This window comes from Denticeps clupeoides, chromosome 14, assembly GCF_900700375.1.
Source record: "Denticeps clupeoides chromosome 14, fDenClu1.1, whole genome shotgun sequence".
NCBI classification, from domain to species: domain Eukaryota; kingdom Metazoa; phylum Chordata; class Actinopteri; order Clupeiformes; family Denticipitidae; genus Denticeps; species Denticeps clupeoides.
In genome coordinates this window covers 10,755,097-10,774,784 of record NC_041720.1, presented here as the reverse complement: position 1 = coordinate 10,774,784, position 19,688 = coordinate 10,755,097, and the positions used below count along the sequence as shown (strand labels likewise).

The following is a 19,688-nucleotide window of genomic DNA, read 5'->3' as shown; positions in this document are numbered from 1 at the left end:
TTCAATACGTCTGCAAATGACATCTAGATACTGTAATGAAAGAAGAAGAAAATTATGATTTTATATCGGCCTTATTGGTCCCCTAATTCTGTATCTGAAGTCTCTTTCCAAACTGTTGTCGTGGTGCAGAATTACAGCCGCTTTTAGCCAGTCCCACCATGAGATTTCCCCAGAACACACTGTTTCGGTGTCCATGATGTTTTGCAGCTTTGTCTTGCATAGTGGTCCATAACCTCCGTTCCCCATATTTTTGTCGGAGGTGATGGACGGAGGTGATGGACCACTATGCAAGACAAAGCTGCAAAACTGCATGGACTTGTGATTTTCCCATTTTACAGGGGCGTGTTGCTTTAAAGGATAATGAGGAGGAGAGAGGTGGGACGAGGAGAAGAGAGGCCTATAGAAGTGAGCGGGCATCCGAGGAAATGACATCATCAACACCATTCACCAACCACAATGTTTGCCGCAACCAGGAAGTCATGTCGCCATTTGTCCTGAAAAAAAATAAGATTAACCCACTAATTCTTCAGAGTCTTGAGTGACGGAACTAAAAAAACATTTGTGGTCAGAAAGGGGCGGGAAAATTCTCTGGGTGGACATAGTATGACAAAGGGGAAGTAACCTTTCCCCTTATGACAGCATAAGGGGACAAATTCCAGATCTGACTGTCTTAATGGTTTAGCAGAATTTCCAAAGCACATAAAACATAATAATGTTAAGTAATTTCACAAAGGGATTTTTTTAAATAGGGGACCTTTAAAATGCATCAGATCAAGTGCACCCTTACCTGATACTTACCTGGCAGGGGAGATACCATGATCAAGGAGGCAGTTCACCCAGGGTGAGGCTCATCCATTGCACTTCAGTTGTGCTGATCCTTGCAAATTCCCCAAATGTGGGAATCGTGGCTGCATAATTTCTGGTAGTGGGGGACTGATATTTGGGCCAGTGGTGGCCTAGCGGCTAAGGAAGCAGCCCCAAAGTCAGAATGAAAATCACTTCACTTTCACTTTCACTCCATCCAAAGGACTGGGGAGCCTGTCCACGCCCTGCCTTACTCACCTATGAACGTTTAACCCTTATTGTCTTCACTTGTGTCTTTTCTTATGTCCGTGATAACCCTATGTTCACATGTGTTTGCATGTGTTTTGTCTTTTGTCCATCCCCGCTATTGAATATTTGTGATCTTTGTGAGTGTTTAGTTGGTTGTTTGTGAACCAAGTAGTTTGGCACAGCAGTTAGCAACATGCCCTCACACCTGCACGATGCTCTCTCCACTGTACATGCTCTCCCCATGTTAGTGTGGGTTTCTGCTAGGTTCACCGGTTTCCTCCCACCATCAAAAGGCATGTGTTGGAGTAACAGTTATGTGCAGAAGGCATCAAAAGAGGTGTTTCAATTAATATTGAATGGGGTGACGTTCTGTGGCTTATTTACATAATGTCCCAGAAATTAGTTTATTGCAAGTTAAGACAGCGATTGGTTGCCTCTTGTCTGTTCAGTGCATGCCAGACATGCTTGCCTACAAACGTTACATGCTAGCAAACAAAGTAAACAAAACACAAAGGCATTAATACTGTAAAGGTATTTTAACACTCAAAATGATCACATTGATTAACATATTCCTTTTTTGCCATTATTTTGTCTTCTTTTGTTAAACCTCTTTGGGTGTAAAGTATATGAAACATCATTATTACTATTTTCTGTAATAGCACTGATAGAATTATTGATATTAGAGGTATTATTGTTATTAAGGCATATCTGTCTAACGTCTACTCTCAGTCTAATGTCATTTAACAGCTCTTTCACATACTTGAGAATGTAAGATGGGATGTCACAGGAACATGACGTTTGTGTGCTTTTGTTTTGCATGGAGATTCAACACCCCCGTTTTCCATATCTTTGTCAAATGGCAAGAGGTGTGAAATGCCTGCCACAGGTTCTTGTGATACCCCGCCCTGTCTTTGTCTGCCCCAGACGGGAGACCACGGAGGCAGGACAAGACAGAAACAACACATTCTGATTGGGCCAAATGTATAAAGGATTGTTCACTTGTGGTCAGGGACTTCCATTTTTCTTTTCTATCGGAAGCTGAGGGAAATTTTCCCATCAGCAAATGAGTCTTTCCTATTTTACCTATTTTTCCTCATGGCTTCTCTCTCTCCCTTTACTCTTTCTTTTCATCTTGGTTTTCTCTGTAACTTTACTTTACTTTACTTTATTTATGTAACATTGGTACCATTTTACTTACAATATTCACATGTAACTGCAATAATAATTTACTGGTGTTAATAAATTAGAAACTGCTCATCCTTTTAACCTCTATTGTGCCATGCCTCTTTCTGCCAGGTAACATCAAGTTGGTTTGAATGCAGTGCTTTTGTGTGTAGAGAGAGAGTTTTTTACTTAATTCTCCTCAGTTTTACCAGAAAAACAAGGTCACATCATTGGCTGAGGGCGAATGTGGGGTCCGGCAGTAAACAAAGTGTGCATCAACTTTTTCCACGGCTTGTTTTCTCTTTCGCTCTCCTTTTAAAAGGCGAGGGTTTCCACAGCAACAGGTAATGTATCTGGCCAGCCCCCGGCCCCCATTGGCTCCAAGTTGAGTGGGACTTTTGTGAGACTCTGTCACCATTCCTGTTGCTGCCGCTCTGGCAGTCTCGAGCAAACAAATGTCTTCGGTGGCGACAGCGTCCCCTCGGCCCCCAGCAGTCGCGCCCTGGGCTGTCAGACAGGCAGGACGCTCCCTCCCAGCAGGCCGTGTGAACGCGCCGGGAGGTTAGAGCGAGGGCAGGTGAAACACGATCGCCCCAGCAACCGGGCCGCACCTCAAAAGGCCTCCGCTACCTTGAGGTGAATGACCTCAGCCAGGGCCATAAACAGGGTTCAGAGCAAAGACAAGAGGAGGGTCTGTGCTTTTTATTGGGCGGGGGGGCAAAGGCTGGGTTATGCCACTTTCCTCTTCTTCATCCTCTTCTCTGGGCAGGAGTGGGAAGAAAGGAGCATTGTAGGTCCTGTCTGTGTGACTTTGATTTAGATTTTTCTGAGGAGCGACCATGAAGAGCCACTCAGTGTTCCTAGATGAAGGGAGTTCAGTACACAGTGGGAGTATGCTGTAATACAATTGAAAATATTTGCCCAAATCAAAATTTAAAAATTTCAAATAAATTTTCTGGATGAAGTTATTGCAGTTATTGATTGTTTCTGTTTAATGGTCTTCTCGTCTCGTGTGATCATGACAAGTAATTAGAACTGTTACCTATACACGTGTGTCAGTCTGAGGTCCTGACCCTGCAGTGAGTACGTGAGCATGCTGAGTGTGCTTCACGATATAAACAACCTGAAAAATGGCATTTATGATTAACAACAAAAACGAAGCGTTTGTTTATATCACACAGTTATTGAATGGGGAAACAGGCATATGCTCTGTTTAGTTTCAGAAGGGCTAGAGAGAAATAAATAAGGTGTGCCCCTGTGTCCAGGGGGTTACAGAGGCCGAGTTGGTGAGGGCCGGAGCATAGAACAAGACCTATTTATGCACATTCCTCCACAATAAGATATGGACTAATTTTCACTTGATTGTCTCTGACCGTTGCCCCCCTTCCGTGGCCCGGGAGAATGCCGTGTTATTGGAAGTTAAGGCGAACAGGAAGCGGGATTGTTATTCCGTTTATCCGAGGCGTGACGGGATATTTAACCCCGCTTTCGGTGCTACCAGCCGGCCTATTGAGGGTCTCAGCGGGGCGCCTTGCTGTGCGGTGGGCCGTCCCAGTGGCTGTTAATGCGGCAGAGCCACGGTGTGCTTCCCCAGCCCTGCACATTCATCTGCTCCTCACTTCACCTGATCTGGTACTTTAGCAATCAGAGAACACACTCTGACTGGTATATCTACTCTAAAAAAAGTAATAAAAAGTAATAAAATAATTTATAATAAAAGTAATAAAGTAATAAAATAATTTATGCGAGTTATGAAGTGGTAATTTTCAGATGAATTAATCGACTTAGACAAATGTGCTATATCTAAAAAGAATCTGATAACTTCTAATTTTGTAAAATTTGAAAAAATTTTATACTTTTTTTATACATTTTATACTTTTCTACACTCCATAACAAATGTGCTCTATAGTTTCTTTCTGGGGGACCTGCTGGGGAGATTGTTTGTTTCTGTTGGTTTTATGTGTGTGTGTTATGTCCCTTTAAAAACCAGTAAAAGTACACTTCACAAAGTGTGTTTGAAATAAAAACAGGATATTTGGAGAATCTGGTGCATTTTTTAGCTTTTTGAAAGCTCAGCTGGAATAAAATGGGAACCCTGTAACAAATCAAGACTCTCAGGACAGGCATGTGCCTGCAGATGCATCCAAATGTGCAGAATCCACCAAATGTGCTTAGTTATTAAATTTTTTTTTTTTTTTGCGACCAGTGTACATTTACATTTACGACTGTTTACATTTAAAATGCATACCATGTGTAACACAAGATGTTCGTAAAACAAACCAAACGCATGTCCACCGCTCATGCATTGTCCATAACTAAGAATTTCTTAAGATCTCTGTGTGAGGAAAATGCGGATAAATCTTATTTTTAAAACCACAGAATATCGAAACCCTTCACATGAGCTGTGAGCTGCTGCCCATCGTTCTTTCTTTTGTGCGAGGAGCCAAGCTGTGGCAGCAGTCAGCAGTAACTCCAGCCCTGTGAGCTGCGGGCTGGCCGTGACCCACTTCCCCTGCCTACCTGTCAGGCTGTCCCTGGTTCAACAGATCGACGCAGTACCAGGACGGCCCGTAGTCTTTTTCCTTTTTAAACCACATGTAAACCACATGAAAAGGCAAGATGGGCAGCTGGTTCTGGTAATTGGGTGGGTGGCATATCAACAGAGGGAAGCCTGGGAATGGGTCATGTACCACTGGGTAGGGTGGGGTCTCGTTGATAGCTTTGTCTGATAATGTAGCTGTGGAGCATGTGCTCCGAGGGCGTGGCCACATACAGATCCGTCAGCCCTCCTTGTCACGATCAAGCACCAGCAACTTCTAAAGCAGTGTGGATAAAGGCCCCTTCCCCCCGGCCCTCTTCGCCGAACGACGAGGGGCTATCGCAGGGTCTCAGGAGCAACGTTTCATCTTTGAGTGGTTGTTGCAATTCATCTGTCAGCATCACACTTTTACCGCCTCGAAACAGGGAGGGAAAAACGTTACTTGGCTGAGCCAAAATACACAACATGCAAAACTTTCAGGATCACTGGTCAGGAGTTATGGCAGAGAGTCCCAACACGTCTCCCATAAGTAGGATTAAGGATCACCAGTCATGTGGGTTTTTTTTTTTTTTATCATTATTGAAAAGAAAAGGTCTTTTAAAAAAAAAAAAAGTCATAATACCTGCTGGTGGGTCCTGCCGGGGTTATGTGAGGTGTTCCCGTGTCGGGACAGTCTGACAAGCTCAATGAGAGCGCGTGCCCGTACACACGAGAACCGCGACGATTTCAAAATATTGTGAGACGCTTCACAGCAATGAGGGCATCTGCAGGCAAGTTGTTTTCCCGCACTCCTTCAGCAGATCACACCTTTATGAAGTTCCTCACGAAATCCCAGAGCTGCTCGTTGTTTGATACTATTTTTGCATGCTTTGTTGTCAGTGGCTACGTGACGTGGCTTTTCCTTTCATATCACCCAAATTAGGTCATTAAAATAATCAGACATGACTTATCTCTGTAAGATTTTTTTTCCCATCCACTGTTGTACACTTTTAACGTTTTAGAGCCAGTGGGCAGAGCCACATTTGTTTTCTTTTTTTGAAGTTAAGAATTGGGCGTTGCGCTAATTACTAAAGGATGGAGAGCTCTGTAAAGGAAGCCGGGTACATTGTATGATTGAAGAGAGACCTGCTTGCAGCTGCATGCATTCGTTTTTTTGGGTTAAAAAACATTCAAAAAGGTTCTTAAACTTCTACAAAAATGTGAAGAAATTACAGTTTTGATCTAATAAAAGTACAAATGCAAGTGCCAGTGAATTTATACGGTACCGGCATGCTCTCCCCATGTTGGAGCGAGTTTTCTCCAGGTCCTAAACACATGCACACTAGGTCAATTGCCAATTCTAGTTTAGCTAGAGTTATGGTTGTGTGAGTAATGGTTAGTTCTTGCCTGCACATAATGTCCCGTGATGGGCTCCAGCAGCCACGGCCCTGATAAGGGTAAACTGTGGCAGAGAGGAGCCTGGGAATGGGTCATGTACATGGGTGTGCAACTAATTGGCACTGAGGTCCGATGGTGGCCTCTAGTGGCCAAGGCCCACCAGGGCTGGGACATGACTACCTGAGAAATATCTCCTACAGTTAGGATGCCGACCAGCCTACTAGCGTACTCTCCATGGTAGTAACTGGGACTACATTTGGTCTGGAAAAGTTTGGGTCACTAGATTAATGTGTGAAGAAGATTTATCAGGGTGGTAGTAGCCTAGTGGGTAACACACTCGCCTATGAACCAGAAGACCCAGGTTCAAATCCCACTTCCTACCATTGTGTCCCTGAGCAAGACATTTAACCCTGAGTGTCTCCAGGGGGGACTGTCCCTGTAACTACTGATTGTAAGTCACTCTGGATAAGGGCGTCTGATAAATGCTGTAAATGTGACAAACATGCAACAACAAATAAATGAATTGGAATCTTCCAACTTTTTTCTCATTATTTTTTTGTTTCATTATTGTTACTATGTCAATGTATATATTTTTGGCTGCAATGATTATTTCATACCTGATTTAGGTTAGTTCATGTAGATTTGTAAATCACAACTGGGAGAAATTAAATGTTTTACTTTTTCTCTTCATGGGTTGTGATCTTTCATGAAACATGGATCTAGACGTGTATTGATGCATGTTGCTTTAAGGTGCCACAAAGCAGAAACGCCGGCACATGCTTCCTAATTCTTCAGTCATCTTCACCGAGCACAGCGATGAGAGAAGCGAATCACAAACAAACCCTTTCCCACTGCTGCTGGAGCCAGTGTGTTATCTCATTTACAACATTTCAGAAAAGGAAACAATGTAAGAGAATACCGCCGTATCCTCTCACACAACAAACACACACACACACACACACACACACACAAGGGGAAATATGTTTGCACTATATCCTGTTCGCACAGCAGCCATTGGAGGACGGCCAGGGGAGGTTAAAGCAATGGGAAATGCCCAGCTACCCCCCAAGAAACCATGGTGTGTGGAGGTTATATTTAGACCCCAGACTACAAGTGACAAGTGGGAGAGAGGGGGGCGGTCCCTTAATAAATAAAGACCCTGAGAACGACGGCAAGGCCGACCAAGGAAAACAATTGCGGAGCGAGTGTGGAGCGGCCTGAGAAAACAAACAGAACTGATGAGGCCGCCGTCACTCCCGAAGCCCTCATTAGAGCGCATGCACCCCCCACCCCCCCCATCACCGGGCCCGGGCTCTCAGCAACACTTCCTCACACGCACCGGCTGCCCTGCGGCACACACACACACTCGCCAGCACCGTTTCCGACAGCGCTCCATTTTTTATTAACGCCTTTTTTCCCAGCGTTCTGTTCCCTTCTCGCTCAGTCGCAGCACGAGACGTTAACAAGGATCCCGTCACAACCGCGTGATCTTGGGTTGATCCTTTAGAGCTCTATTTTCAAAGTGCTATAACAGACAGAGCACTTGGGGCATGTTTGTCAATGATTGTTAAAATCAGAAAAAAAATACATATTCCGGATTTACCGTAATAAACCACAAAGGAGTGATTTTAGCTGTCTGTATCTTGGAGAAGATTTTATTTTTTCCATTTGACATACTTTAATTATATTCTTTTTCATTTAAAGCCATCAATGATTTGCATAAAGGTTTCAATAATGTGTTTATTAAGAAAGTGGCAAAAGTGGAGGCAGCTGTCTGTGAGACCATGGCTGATTTTTGAAATTTAGGCGTTGACTCGAACAACCTCATATCTGCCATTTCTTCTGCCATGTCTCCTATTGGATATGCTGTCCCCACAATTAAGAGTAGAAATGTTCCTTTAAATGAATGCAGAGTATGGAAAAGAAGGCTCTCTGTATCCTATTTTAATGCTGACCATAAATGAACCATAACCATTTTTTTTATTGTGCGTCTATAACTTATTGCCTTTCTTCTTGTTTTTAAGCAGCTCTCGCTTGAGCAGCAACGCAAATGCTTGCCTCTCCTCTCGTTCACCGCTCCTGTTATTTTAATGAAGGGGCTTGCTTGCAGATTAATCCATCCATCAGCATGAACCACAACAAACACGTCCATTCTGTAGAACACGCAGAACCCCCACCGCCACCCTCCCCTTTTCTCTCTTTTTTCACTTTTACTCAAAACATCTGTCTTCCTCTGGAACATGTAAAGGAGAAAGTCGTTGATTTGGTCCAAGCAGAAGATTCTTGGCTGGAAAACCCGGAGAGACGCCCTTTAATGTTGACATGAGCGCAGAATGCAGCCGCCTTTTGCAGCGCTGCCGGGTGTTTGTTTGCTAATTGTGGCTGCAGATTGTGGTTGAAGATGCGAGATTTCCCAGCTGAGGTTCCAGCTCCTTGAGAGGAATCTACAGGCCGCGCTTCTCTGCCATCACAGTCTGAGGACGTTCGGTTGTGTGTATTTTGCCCTGTTAAAAGAGCGAGTAGAAGCGTGTGCGCATGTGTGTGTGTGTGTGTGTGTGTGTGTGTGCGTGTGATGTATCAGATGAGAACGGCCCTGTGGTAGCGCGTCCAAATCTTGATAGCGGAGGGGAGGGCAGAGGGGTCGCTGTGTATCTGCGCAGGGGATCGAGCTCGTACAACGGAGGGAAGTAGCTGAGAGGGGCGGACTGAGTGGCCATTGTGTTCTCCTCCCTCGGCGCGGAGAACCGGCACGCTCTTACACAACCTACAGAACCGCCGAACAAATGAAACACAGGCCCACATGACTCAGCGCAAGGACAAATTCACACCAGGCACGGGAGCGGCTCTCTCCCAGCTTTAGATCTGAATGTCATCAAATTAGCCGAGTTATCTCAGGCCTGGGATTTATCTGGGGTTTTCGGCGTGGGTCTGGTTTAAATTGGCCCAACGTTAGATACACTGTGAGCTTCACACGTCAGCAGATATATCCTCGCGGGCTCTGTGGAGTTACGCAGAAGCCACTAACAAATCCAACAGGTCTAGTAAGGTGCGGGCCGGGCAGCTGACTTTTACTGAAATGAGTAAAAGTTCCACTTTCGTGAGCATGAAGTTTAAAACTGGCTTACACGCACTGAGTAAAACTATCAATAAAGAGTTGTCAAAATCTTGATTTGTTCTTGTATGAGAACCCCGTTTGTATGAATCCCGAACCACAAAGGTGCCACTGAGGTCCCCTCCCTGGGCGCCTTTCCTGGCTGCCCACTGTTCTTCAAGGGTGATGGCTTCAAAGCAGAGGACACATTTCGTTGCTGCAGTGTTTCTCAATGACAGTCACTTCACTTTCACGTCTTGTTGGAAGGGACCCACCTAAAGTCAGAAATCAAGACTCTTTATGAAGTAGCAATGTCCTTTTTAAGGTAAAACCACTGAATAGCCAATGTGGGGTTTCTATGTGTAATTAGCAATGCGCAGGGGCAGTGTTGGCCTAGTGGGTAAGGAAGCAGACCCACGTTCAGAAGGTACCGTCCCCACTCACTGCTCCCCGGATGCCAGTCATGGCTGCCCACTGCTCACTAAGTTGACGGGTTGAATGCAGAGGACACATTTCATTTTGTGCACCGTGTGCTGTGCTGCAACCGTTGCATGCGCCTGTCACTTCAGTACTCCTGGGGCTGTAACCCCGCATCAAGATTGCTATCAGGGAACTAACTTTCACTAATTTTCATAAATATTTGCAAGATTAGGTAAGAATTACATTAAAATAACAAAGACATTACTTAGCTCAGTGCTAACACTGGCTTCTGATTACGGGGCCGCATCCTTAACCGCTAGGCCACCACTGCCCCGATAATTGTAGCAGTGGGATTTGTATAGCTCGTTATTTGTAGCTGGATGAGGAAGAAAAACTACACATATTCAGTTTAGTTAGTGCTTTGGTATTTAATCTAGCTCATTAATTCGGTTAAATGCGCTTTGTGTTATACAATTTAGTCCACAGTTGGTTTCTTTGCAGCATTTTAGCTGTGAAGCATCTCTTCACATATCATTCAGCCTTATTACTTTGTATGCAGAAACGGGATATGTTGCATAAAAGTAGCTGGATCATTGATAAACTGTAAGGACTCTTCAATAGTCTTAAATAACTATTAATGGGTAAAGTGTGGCACCGGTTACACCTGCAAGGTCTGCACACTACTGCTAGTATCTCACAGTATTTAACAATCCCTATATTATTTACTGATACACAACTACCAGCCAATCAGAATCAACTATTCACCCATGCACTAAAAAATTGTTACTGTGCAGTACACGTGACCGCTGGACTGACGGTGCACAATTTCACTTCCGACAAATGGCCAAGGACAGAAAGGGAACACCCTGTCCCCTCTGTCCCTGTCTCCACCTTCGCCGGAGGAGAGGTGTTCCCGTTCAAAGCGAGGCTCCGGCCTGGCACTGGAGCCTGCACACCCCCCTAGAGTCCCAGCTCAGAGATAACACCTCCATTCACATTGGACATGGGAGAATTTCAACGAATTATATCAAAGAGCTAACTTGATGACAGGGAGGAAGTCGGTCGAGATAGCGGGAATCTGAATTGGTCAATTCGGCCAAATTTAGTCGTGCTCCAGACGCAGATTACCAACTGGCACACAAGATGCCCAGAGATGTTCAGAAGCCTCCGGCCAGTCGGTGCCCTCAGCAGAATGCTTGTTGTGAACTGTAGCCTTACAAAAGTCCAAACGCATGAAGGTGTGAAAGACAGAAATGAGGAGAACACACAAAAAGATTAAAAAAAGTAAAAAGAAACAAATACAGAATATTAGGCCAAAGTGTTTTAAAGAGAAAAAAAGAATTTGAAAGTGAGTGTGGGAGTCCCAAAAGCCAAAAAGAGAGAATGAGAAGTGTCTAAGAATGTGTGTGTGTGCCTCCCCAGAGACAAGCTGTTGTTCGCAGCGCTGGGGCTTGAGTGGTGGGAACGTCACCTGACCGGCGCGCCGGGGGCGACCCCAGTGGGCCGGCGCTGCAGTGTGTCCGGGGGATCCAATGCGAGTGACAGGCGTGGGCTCCCCTCACAAAGCTGCCTCTGTGAGTCGTGCCGAGGGCCGACCCAGCTAGCCAGCCCCACTCACCACCCAGCCATGAGAACCTGAGAGAGAGAGTTGGAGGTGGGCCACCACACACACACACACACACACACACACTTACATCCTCACACACCACTCAACTCTCCTTACCTACCACACTTAACCCTTGCAGCAGAGTTGAATGTCACAGACGTGAAAGAGGAAAGACTGATGAAAGGAGCTGAGCAGCAGATCTGTGTGTGAGAGATCCTGTGTCCGTGCATCTGTGCGAGAGCATTCATGTGCATGCCTGAGAGTGTGTGACCTTCCCTGTGAGGCATGGTCTAGTCCCCCTGGTGTGGGAGCCTCAGTCTCACATAGTCACAGGACTTATATATGCGTGTGTGTGTGCATGTGTGTGTGTGTCCTCCTGGTGTGGGAGCAGTGGTCTCACATACTCTCAGGGCCTTTCCACCATAGGCCGACCCTGTGCAGTGTGTGTGTGTGTGTGTGTGTGTGTGTGGAGACAGGACAGCTCTATTCACAAACACAGGCCCTTAAGGGAGCCCTGGGAGAGTGTACAGTCTGCCTGCAGCGAACAGAAATAAACTCTGCATCGCCTCTCAGTGCATCATCGTCATCAACGTGGCCTTCTCGGGGTCCCTGAAATGTAACAGAAGTTGTTAGATCTTTCGGGATCAGCGGACTGCTGGACGACTGTGATGTTGTGGACGTAATCCCCAGTGTGCAGCTCTAGCCGAGCTCCATTGAGTGATTTTTTTCACATGCTTCAAGTCGTTCTGCTTGAAATGTACCACGGCGCAATTTCATTAGAAACCAAAGTATTGAACAGATGTCAATACTTAAAAGGTCTTTTTTTTTCAAGATCCCACTTTCATAGTTTTTCTCTTTTTTTCGGTGACTCCATGCGTTTCTGCATCTCTGGCTGTCATCTCTCCACACGTTTGGGCATCCCTTACATTGTGCAATCCAGTCTTCTGCCAGCTTGTTAAATGTACCCAGCACCAAACCCAAAACACATGCAAAAGCTGCTTTTTTGTTTGTATTTAGCCAAACCTTGGAAAACACAGTCCTAGAAACATGCTGAATGGGTTTTTTTTTTTCAAAAGCACTTTCACCTTCAAATCATTCCGCCTTCATCCATTTTAAGTTTTTTTTTTCTGATAGATGTTTTTCATTTATTTTAAATAAATGAAAACTGTGGGGTCACTGTCAGTAGTGTATGTGGTGTTTTGTCTTTATAGTTAAATTCCTTTTTCATTATTGTTGGCAAACATAATGTAAAATTGTCCTTTAGGGCACTATTTAAAAACTGGCGCTCAGCACGGCACTACATGCTTAGCAGGGGGCTCGATTGTTAAGAGAATGTTATATTTGTGTTAGAGTAGAGAACCTAACTACCCTTTTTGTTGGTGTGTAAATTTTTTTTTTCTCTGTCCTCCACAGCGTGACTTTTAATGAGGTCTAAAACGGGAGGAGCCTGATGATTGACAGCTCTCACACACATTACTTCCTCGTGCTGCGTGATTTAAAAATGCGCCTGTCAATACATGACATGCTCAAACAACACGAAAGGTTGTGTTTCTCGTTTTATGCAATTCCTCAGGGCACCTGTGACTTAACACAACTGAACAGCCCCCTTACTTGGCGCCTAGCCCCTGTTTTAAAATGGTGCCCTTAATGTGCAAAACCATATCTAATGCCACAACATTAAAAATGACTCAGAAAATATGCTCTTTCGTGTCAGGGCGTGACAGGTCTCTGAAGGTGTTCAAGACAAAAGATCCTTGTAAGCTGTGAGGTGAGGACTCCATGGGGGTCAGCTGCCATGTCTTGCTCAGGTAAATAACATTACGGATGATTCATCAGACCAGGCCACTTCTTGTTCCATTTGTCCTGGCCGACCTGTCTCCAGATCTCCTTCACCAGCCTTCACTCTCATAAATCAGCAGCCCTTATGCACCCATGACCTTATTTACCCACTGGTGGATAAAAAAAAAAAAAAAACACTGCATGTGACCTGTCAACTCTACCCCATGAGACACATCATGATCTAGAAATCAGTTTCCTTATATATACAGTTCAAGTCTAATCAAGTCAAGTAGGCTTATGGTCATTTCATCCATTTAAACAGTACACAGTGAAACGGTTGCAACAACACAAGACTTCAGGCCAATAGAAGAAAATGTAAAAAAAAAAAAATACCACTGGCAATTAAATGTTAAAATAAATTGTGAACGCTAGATTTGAAACGAAACCTTCTTTAACAGTAATAATACATACAACGTGTGTTTTGTGTGCGGGCATTTGTTTGGATCCTCGTCCATTGTTAGTGCCTGACTTAGAAGGTGTACATGCTTAGATAAACGCGGGGCGAGATAGAATCAAGGCTTCGCCGTTATCTCCTCTCTCAGTTTCCCAGACGCCCCTGCACTGTTGATTTTCATTGGCCACGCTCAGATGGCCTCCCACCATTTGTTCCTGCTGGTGTGAGAGACATGAATGGCTCTCTTTCAGCAGCGCTGCTCTCTTCTCTCCCTGAGCCGGGACTCTGAGCGCTCATTGTGCTCCGGGAGCGGAGCGTCCCTCTCCTGAGAAATGACCGCGCTCGCGATGAGCAAATCGACTGGCCGCAGGGAGGCCGCGCCGTCTGATGTGCGTGTGTAGCTGTGGCCGCGTGGCGGGGCTTGTCAGGTGACAGTGTGCGCTAGACACAACGCAATTATCACAACAGAAAAAGACACAAAAAAGCCTGTTTGATGATAGGTGCCTGCCGTGGACTGATCATTACAGATCACCTACCAGTTCAATGTCATGTGCGCGCCGTGTTGTGATGCCCATGTCTAGGACGTTCAAAATTAGCACATTGTCATTTCATCAAATGACAATATATCTAAATAAAGTGGCTTTGAGTTAATTTTCCCTGTTTAGAACTGAGGTGGGGGAGAGCACATCTAGCTAGCAATAACATTTATAGTCTGACATATTGTATTGTATCAATACAATATGTCTTGTTAAAGATGGGTCAGGTGGGCTGTGGAGTCCAGCAGCATTTAAAATGACAATTTATCCCTTCATAATGATTGCAAGTTGCTCTGGCTGAGAGAGTCAACTAAATAAAATGTAAATATTTGTGTATATACATATATGTGTGTATATATTTGTGTATACAGTATATGTATTTTTGTGTATACAGTATGTATATACACGTATCTTGGTGTATATAAATGTATATTTGTGTATATAAACAAATATACGTATTTACACACACACACGCACGCACACACACACACACACACACACACACACACACACACACATATATATATATATATATATATATATATATATATATATAAACACACACATACAAAAAAGAATTTACATTACCATTACCATTTTAGCATTGTTGCTGTGCTCTTTATTATATATTGTTTTATGCTTTTTATGATGAACAATTAGTTAAGAATGTCACAAATGTATAATAACAGCCAATGCGAGACCTCAGTCCAGATTCCACCTGATTCAACATTTGTGCAACTTTTCTTTCTTATCCTCCAATTTGTCCAGTCATCTCTAGACTGGGCCCGGCCCTGATTTCCACCACTATTTCACCCGTGCAACCTGCAGAGGAAGCGGCGGTCAGCTCTCAGCAGCGATAAGGCAGCCAGAAATCTGGCCGCCGCTGATTAATCCCACTGTACAGCAGCTCCTGTGCATGCCAGGGTCTCCAGTGTGTCTGTGTGTGTGTGTGTGTGTGTGTGTGTGAGAGTAAGCGCATGAATGTGTGTGATAAAGCGTGCGTAGGCTGCTCAGCTGCTGTGTGAGGAAATGGCCCACAGGGCTGTTATGCTTTCACACTGTCAGAGGCCCATTACTGAGTCTCAAGTGTTCGGTCCTATCAGGGAGATGATTTATACTGCCTTTGTACTGTGTGTCTGCCCGTGTGTGGTCGGCGTGTATGTCCTTACACAGTGTGTGTGTGTGTGTGTGTGTGTGTGAGCGAGAGAGAGAAGCCAGGAGAGAGTGCGTGTGTGCACGTGGGCGTGTGTGGGTCAGAATATAAATATTTATCTAGGCGCTCTGCTGCCTCCAGTAAAGGAGATAAGGTGCAAGCAGCATTTCATTATGCACGACGCAAATTGCACATGACCATTAGGGGTCTAATACAAAAGAAAAATAGAAAAGAAAAAGAAGAATGGCTAGAGGGACTGGTCAGTTGTTCCCAGCGCCATGTCCTGAAATCTCATGTCAAGATGCTAATTCCATTATAGCACCATGCAGAAACCCTCAACTGTCCGCAACAGGCACCCACGTCCACCACTTCTCACGGTTTTTATTTTTAGATGTGATGGGAATAAGGAAGCGCTGTGGCATTTTGTGAAGGTCTCCATTCACTCGGTCCAGAAACACACTCGTGTGCGCTCACACGCACACACACGTTCCCAGTTGTGGTCGGAGCAGCCTCCGCTGATGTGAAACATGCGGAGCGAACGTGCTCTTCATACAAAAACCCACTCAGCCCACTCAAATCTGCAGTGATCTGGGCTTCCACTGGAGTACATGAATACTGCAGATATAAATGTGTAGGCTTCTGACAGTAATAAAAATAATAAACTAAAAGTGTGGACGCCCCTAAAAATAAAACTTTGTGGAAGCCCGTTCAGATTTACAGCAGGTAAAAATATAGTAAAATTTATCTGTATTACAATATTGCAAAAGAGTGCAACTGTGCATGTTCCTTAACTATGAACACACACACACACATATGTTTGTTAATTTCTTCTTGCTTTATCCTCTCACCATCATGGCCAGGTGTAGGGATCCACCGGCAACCCTAACAGCAAGAAGAATAGAGGGGTGCGTTGTGATGTCATAACTCTCTCCCTGCGAGTGTCAGGTCTCTGCATTTCTGATAGTGGAGTAAACGCCAACTGCGGCACGGCCGCGTTCAAGGTCAAGGTGGCCTGGAGAAGGCATCTGGTCACACTCTTAATTTCTCTCAGTCTCTTTTCAGTTTCTGACTTACTCTCTGATCTTCTCTATGTTCTTGCTCTCCTTGAACCTGCCAAGTCAGCTTGTGAGAGAAACAGACAAAGTGACTTTTTGTCTGATGGACATAATTTTATATGAAAAATATACATACCACAGTGCATGTAACATAACAGAAAAATATTTTGTAGAGAAGTGCAAAGAAACACATTTATCAACAAGGAGCTGTTTATAATATTACAGAATGTACAGTAAGAAAACGGTGCGCGTGATGAATGATATTAGCGGGTAAGTAATGAATGAAGAGCAATAGGAGGACGCATTTCTTGCATTTTGGTCCCTGCCTAAGGCAGACTCAACAGCTGATGGTTTCAAATGTGAACTTGGGCGAGAGATGACAAAATGGTAACTTGACCCTGACCACTGCAAAGTGACGGGAAGAGATAAGGTTTCACTTTAATTATGTGACAATTGTTTTGCGGTCACAGAGGATACAGGTTGGTGCAATTTAGAATTTCATCTTACTACTTGGAGATATACAAGGATATACCGAAAGAACATTTTTAACAGGCAGTGATTTATATTTGTATGTATATATGTATGTATATTTGTGTGTATGTGTGTGTATAAATCCCTTCCTATTAAAAAAATATTTTAAAATCTTGAATGTCAAAGGTCACCATTAGCAGACCCACAGTTCTGTTTCCCAGCTCTGCGTGGTGACACGGTGATTTAATGTCTGTTTTGGTTCTCGGCCGCTGATGGAAGGGGACGCCTCTGGATCAACACGCAATTACAATCAGCCCTATCTCCTCTCATCTGCTGCCGGCCACTCTAATTGTGTTGTGTTGGACGTGGCGCCTTCGCGCCATCCGACAGCCTGCTGCAATCACGTCACCATGGAAACCCGGTTGAAATCCATGGGGTCGCCTCACCCTGCCGGTTCCCACTGTTAAATATTCAACAGGTGGCCACAACATATGTTCACCTGAGAGCAGAGGACAGAAGACCCCTGTAGCTCAGAAGACGTATCGTAGGAACAAATTGTTTTTTTTTTTTGGTTTTCTTTGAATTATTAAAATGTTCTGTTGTGGATCGTCTATCCGTGGCTGAAGTCAACCCTCGTCTCTGTCTTCCTTGTGTGTAAACTTGCAACGGTGGTCAGAAATGACACAATAATCTTTTATCTGCTCTCACTCTCTCGTGGGCACCTCCCAAAACACGAAGTCGGGCTGACCTCACTCCGAGCAGCGCCACAGCGCCCGGTTCTCACAGCGCAACTCTTTTAGCCAGCCATGTTTTTATTGTCATAGAACGCGGGTCGCCACACCATATATCACTGACAAGACTTCCAGTCAGGGACATTTGTCTTTAATTGAAATTCATTATTGCATTCTTCACTCATGCCAAACCAATCACTGTCGTTTGTTCCGTCTCTTTTTCTTTTGGCCATCTCTTTCATTTTGACTATCTTGGTCGCAGCTAGTAATTAAATCAAATTACATTGTGAGGATATTCATTCGAAAAACATCAGAAGGAAGAGAGATACAATGGGCCTTGAATAGATTTTCAGGCTGCCGAACACGTCTCGTTCCATCCGCAGCTATCATTATTGGAGCCCTCTGATCTGATTGGTAATGAGGATATGTTTTCAGCTGAGCTCCTGAAAATGATGTTCCGTGCAAAACAGATGAAAAAAGACCCAGTTAATAGATTTTTTTTTTTTTCGTCTTTTGAAGGAGAAAAAAAATTAGGGGCCCCGTCAATTGCGTGATGGTGGTCTGGTTGCATGAGATCTGCTTCTGCACAGCTTACAATGGGCTTTTTTTAATGGAGATGCAGCATAAATTAAGAAATCCCCCCCCAAAAAAAGAAAAGAGCTCAATCAAAGCAAATAGAGGCAGAAATACGTTCTGGTCACGTTCTACACATTTGTCTGGCGGACTTTCCCAGAAACTTGACCCCCGGCACAAACGAGGAACTGTACCATCAACCTAACATAAGGCCAAATCAGCTGATCCAGAGAAGGAGTTGTGTGAAACCTCCAGGTCTTTCCCACACCCCCTTTCCCTCTTCTCGGGAATGTGCTGGACCTCGGATTCCGCACCCTTCGCCCGTCAGATACCATCTCTGGAACGTGTGGGGTTGCGCGGCCACAATGCCCGCTCTGACAAAGGTCACGCTAATAATTGGGAGGGTAGGGGGGCGTGGTGGCCCGCAAGTAGCCGGGTTCACTTTGCATAATGGATGGTGAGCCGTGCCGACGAGTTCGGGCCATTGTGCCCCAAAATGAACCGTCCCTTCTCTTTCTTCAAGTAGGCCCGGGGTTTTGTACGTGTCTGAAAGAGGGCGGTGTACGTGAGATAATCAACCTTTTTTTCATTAAACGTGACAAAATTACACACTTCTGTCATGCACAGCCACAGTCCGTTTGAAAGCCTGGCGGTTTAGGTGGCGGAGTTCAACACTGAGATGGTAAATAAGCTCCACTGCATTGATAATCTGTAATGAATAATTCCGATTACATTAAAACAGTGAATTGCCAGCATGTGGGAAACGCATTGGTGCTTTTACACACCACAATTCTACTCTGTTCATCAAAAGCTGACAGCCACAAGGAAGAAAAAAAAAAAACTACCATGTTTTTAACAAAATTCTCCGTATCCTCATGATAACCTTGTTGTTTTCGACATTTAATTTTTTTTTTTTGTGAAACACACTGATGTGTGTGCCTTTCCTTCTCCTGTGAGAAAGCCTTGTGTTTCTTAAGTATTATGGGACTTGACTTGACCAACCACCGCATTCAGCCGTTTCGGTGAGCTGTGATGGATAGTCAAAACAAATGCGATATTTCATTATTCCCAATAGCCGAAGCCTAATTAAGGGGTTATGGCGCGTCCAAGTCTTTAGAAACATTGGTCAGAGCCGTACCTCTGGGACCTGAGGACTTGTTTGTCTCTCACCACTTTTTTTTTTTTTTTTGGCTTTATAAATAGATCAGAACAATGGCTCGAAGAAGGCATTGTCTATTTAGTAGACCACAAAAGTGTCACAAGCCAGAAGGCTGGAATGACAATGTGTTTGCCAAAAGAATAAAATGTCTGCTTCAGAAAAAGAAGCCTGAACTCAGCAGAAAATAGTTCGCAAATAAACATTTGCTCAGTTACATAGTGGTGATCCCATTATTCCGTCATTTAAAAGTTGCTGGAAGGCCATTAAATATACTAATTAGCCCTTCCAAGTTAAAATGCCTGACTTATTATCTTTGCACTGGGCATTTCCTAGAAAAAAGTAATTTATGCTGTCATCCCCACACGCTGCGCCTGTCATGGCTGCCCACTGCTCACCAAGGGTGATGGTTAAAAGCAGAGGACACATTTCACAGAGCCACTGTGTGCTGCGCTGCACTGTATCACAATGACAATCACTTCACTTTCACTTCCTGTGGAGATCCCTACCTTCAAGGGCCCAGTGTGTCC

General features: G+C 44.4%; 1 non-coding gene across 1 annotated transcript; it reads left to right on the top strand.

The window, feature by feature from the left end:
- Positions 1 to 790: 790 nt before the first annotated feature.
- Positions 791 to 951, top strand: LOC114763907 (U1 spliceosomal RNA). Its single transcript, XR_003742404.1, has one exon. It is a non-coding gene; the product is annotated as a U1 spliceosomal RNA (small nuclear RNA).
- The last annotated feature ends 18,737 nt before the right edge of the window (positions 952 to 19,688 follow it).